Genomic DNA, 4,697 nt, shown 5'->3' on the forward strand with positions numbered 1-4,697 from the left:
TCCAAAAATAGCAATTTATTGTATCAATTATAAATTTGAAAAAAGAAAATCAATTTTAAGGTCAAAAAACACAACTTTTTAAATTGAAAAAACACTATTTCTAAAATAAAAATTATGAATTGGAATCAACATTACAAAAAATCTAATAGTTAAGGACAAAAAAAGTTCAATTATAAATTAAAAAGATTATTTGTATGATTATGTTAAAAATTAAAATACATACTTCCTCAAGTTATTATTATAAGTAAAAAAAATAACTATCACAAGTATTAATAATTATACTTAAATCTAATTAGTTTTTTAAATTTCACATAAAAATATAAATCAAATTTATTAAACTATTCTTTTTTATATGAATTTGAGTATTTTCATATATGTTCAACATTCTAACTAAGTGATATTTTCAAACAAAGTATAAATAAAATGTAAAAAATAAATAAGAAAATGTAGATAAGGAAAAAAATGATAGAAATCTATACTCCAATAAATAATAAGATAAAAGTAGAATTACTACAAGAATAAGAGACTCTTGATAAAATTAAAGTTTGGTTTGAAGAAAAACCTTAGAGTACTTTTATCTAATCTCACCCAAAATATTTTCTTCTTTCAAAAAATTGTGTTACAATAAAAAATATATATATATCATAACAAAAAAGGATATGATGTCTAGTTTACACACATATAATGACATTGTGTCAAAGCTATCAAATATTTAGACACATAAATCAACATAATTCTTAATTAAAAGTATGACTATTACATCTAAAATATTAAAAATAAGTCTTAAAATATTTCTACGACCAAGAGATTAATAGAATGTAGATCAATCTTGTCATAAGTCTTAATACTAAGAAAATTAACAACTTTATTTCTCTAATTGTTCTTTTAACTTTCTAACATTTCCTCTAATTAATAACCATTTCACTAATAGTTTTGGTTAATCCATATTATTTTTTAATATCAAACACTCAAATACTAATATTAAATATTTTAAAATAATCGAATCATATATTAAAAATAATAATATTGAATAATTAAAAATAATCATCTTTTTACTTATAATAATAACAATAATGATGATGATGGAGATTTTTTTTCTTTCAAGTGACAGTGTCAAAGGTGAAATTAAATTAATAAAAAATTTAAAAATAAAAAGAACACTGACCACTTCACCCACCAAACGAAAGCAAAAGGTTAAGAAAGAGAAGGAAAGGGTGGCTTCAATTTCGCACTTTCATTGCAATTTTCGCCCAAAATTTCCAAAATTTCAACTCCGATTCCTTTGCATATCATTCTCCAAACATCAATTTACTCACACCCAATTTCTCACTTCCAGGTTCCTCTCTTTCTTATGATATTTTTTTTTTTAAATAAAATAAAAAATTTCAGTTTTTTTTCTTTTCCCATCATGCCCACTTCAATTTTCAGCTTCAAAATGTCTTTTTTATTCTTTTGATTGATTTTTTGTTTGATTATCCGAAATGGGTCTCTTTATTTTAGCCAATTTAAGTTTGATGCAAAATTCTACTGTCTTTCCAATACAATTTTTATGTATTTATTTTTTCTTTATGATTTCTCTAATATTATGAAAATTGTTATAGTAATGATGTTGGTTGATGCAACGACATACCTTTTATGTAAAGAAAGGAATCAAATTTTCCAACCTTTGAAGTTTAACACCGAACACTTCAAATTGAAGACGTGTTTGTTTGACACATGTGATTACTTTCAATTAATTTCATTTTTTCAAATTATTTTTGGTGTTGATGTGTAGCGTCGCTTCATGTGTCTGTCAGTATCTGGGTAAGTGCTTCATAGCATGTAACTGTCGGTGTGTGGAAAAAGACTAAAAAAACTAATAAACTTAACCCTTTGAATAATGAAATCAAAATTTCATTTTTTTTTTCTCTCTGAATTTTATAATAGTTATTTTATGTTTTATGACACTCATAATTTATTTTGTGCTGATCTTATGTCATAGTTCTGATTTTATAATTTTGAAATCTGTACACGTTGCTTTGAAGTATGTATATTTGCTGCATTGCTCAGATATGTGGCACCAAGTCAATACACATTTGTGTGCATAAAATATGTAGAGGAATTTTTTATCTTGATAATTCATGCATAGTTATTTTAATTGATCAAATAATTGCATGAATGGAAATGTTAAAATTTTTGTTTTTGAATAAATTCTGCATTTTTTATTTATGATGATGTTGGTTTTCTTTAATGTTATTTTGTAGGTGAGAAAGAGACACCATGCTTTTATCCATATTACAAGTGTATCTGAGCGTATTATGGAGGGTACCGATTTAAAGGAAAACATAGTTGGTATAATTGTGATGCTGTTGGAGACTATTTTTCTCAAAACATGCACTTAGCACCATCTAGTTTTCATTGATTAATTGAAGAGTGAGGAAAATCAGAAGCTAGTGAAAGAGATTTTGTAGCTGGAATAATGGGTTCTGTTTGTTGTTGTTTGAGCTTTGATGATTTTGAAGATTATGTGAATCCAAATAGTCAAGTGTATAGGAACTGTGTGTGTTTCAGTTGCTTGGTACAGAATCTTTTGAATGTGGTATGTATCTACATCCTGTTTCCCTGCTTTTCCTTTGGTTTGTTTCGTTTCGTCTTTTCGCTTCATGGGAGCGCAATGCTCTGTCTTATACATAATTTGAATTTGATAGCCGATAAGTATGAAAGATTGACTCAGACACTGGTAATAATTTGAGGAAATGAAAATGTTGAATGTAACCATATGTTTTGCTTCCCCTCCAAGACCTTCCACAATCCAACTCCCAAAATACCCTAAGATTTGCTTCCAACGGTTTAACATTATTCCATAATTCTTTACTTGAGTTGTCTTGGTATTGCAATTAAGTCATGTTTTGATGAGCTGATATTTGGGTTCTTTACACATCTGGCTTATGATGGCAATAGTGTACACTTGCATTTTCTCCATTGTTCCTTTGTTTGGGTTATTTAACTTGAAAATTTACATGTGTGGTTGTTTGCATTAGCATCTCTGTAGTGTTCTGGTTCGTGTAGTGCATACTACTAGTCTTGAAATGGTTCCTAATCCCAAAAACTTTTGAAATGGTGATGTGTTGCATGTATGCATCAGTGAAGAAATCTTGAGTGCTATCATTGTTATAAGTGGCTCTTAAAATCAAAATACGTCTAACTTAGGACTTGTTTGGATCGACTTGTTTGAGCTTATCTACTGGCATAAAAACTCGTGAGATTGTTTTGGAGAACTTATGAAAACAACTTATAACATGTCCCTAAATTGTTTCAGCTTTTTTCCATTATAGTTTATAAAAACAACTTATAACTTATATAAAAATAATTTGACTTTATTTTATCTTTGTTATAGAAATAACTTATACATCACTTATATGATAAATGTTTATACTATAAGTGTGTAATTAAGTTGTTTACCCAAACAACCTAAGTTGTGTGGACAAGTTTATCATATGAAAGCTCACATAGTCAAGCCACAGAAGAGAAACAATTCAGAGCAATTTGTACTGATCTATAATTTGGCCTAGGAAAAATATTCAGCATCTGTGAATCTATCTTTCTTGATGGTAAATCCATTTTTCAGGATGATGTAGATCATAGCTGTACTTTTTCAATAAAAAGATAACCATTTTTCTATCTGCTAAAATTTCAGTACACGGCAATATTCCGTAGAGGGGAAGGGCATTCAGTTCCTTCATCTCTTCAAGGAACAACATCCATGACATCTGCAGCATCACTTGATAATTCTCTATCCGACATGTACCGTTCTCCTCCAAGGCCCTTACCTTATGATGCAGAGCCTCGATTTTTCCGCTCACGAAGTGACGGACTAGTTTCAAGGCGCGAAAAAAGTTCAAGTCATTCAAATGAAGAAACTGAACCTCTTCGAAGTGATGTAGATTCAGAACCAGAACCTTTAAATTCAGCAGACAAATGGAATGAATGTGCTTGTGAAGATGGATCGAAGATATACCGTTCTAAGTCCGCGTTAAAACTTTCATCAGCAAAATATACACCTGGAGTTGGGCTTGTTTATGCATCATCGGAAGAAGAGGATATCTGTCCAACTTGTCTTGAAGGTAGATATATACATATGCTTTCTTTCTTTCCAGTAGGATTGTCTGAGCCTTATGAATACCACTTAGGCTATATCTCTAATTGATTGTGACTCTCAACACACCCGTTCATGCTTAGGACTAGATGTCTGAAGCGTGGACAGATGTGGATCACTAAATAACAAAAATCTTGAAACACCCCCAATGCTTAGGACTAGGCATCTAGAACATGGACACATACAGGTAACCAAATAACACATCTACGATCGACTTTAGTCAGTGTTGTCAAATAACGGTTATATTGTAGAGAAATTTGAACAAATGTCTATGAAGTACAAAGTGTTTAGGCTTATAGCACTGTAGTGTAGCGGAATTTGAACAAACCACTGTTTTTCTCGATCTGCGATTGCCAACACTGACTTTGATACTATATGAGGATTTAGGCTTAACATAGCCCTAAAAGCTAGCTTAAGAGGTGAGAATTGCTCTAGCCTTACAAGGACTAGGTTGGTTTGTTAATACTGGTATCAATTAGGAACAATTAGCGTAATTGAAACTGAATGGAGGATTAGGATCAATGAACCCTAATCTCTTTGTATTATTGATTGAATAGAAGAA

The 4,697-nt window shown here is 30.0% G+C and overlaps 1 pseudogene; it reads left to right on the top strand.

The window, feature by feature from the left end:
• Positions 1 to 1,162: 1,162 nt before the first annotated feature.
• On the top strand, positions 1,163 to 4,103 carry LOC101499167 (E3 ubiquitin-protein ligase At3g02290-like; annotated as a pseudogene).
• The last annotated feature ends 594 nt before the right edge of the window (positions 4,104 to 4,697 follow it).

The sequence above is a fragment of the Cicer arietinum genome, unplaced genomic scaffold, assembly GCF_000331145.2.
Source record: "Cicer arietinum cultivar CDC Frontier isolate Library 1 unplaced genomic scaffold, Cicar.CDCFrontier_v2.0 Ca_scaffold_5700_v2.0, whole genome shotgun sequence".
Classification (NCBI taxonomy): domain Eukaryota; kingdom Viridiplantae; phylum Streptophyta; class Magnoliopsida; order Fabales; family Fabaceae; genus Cicer; species Cicer arietinum.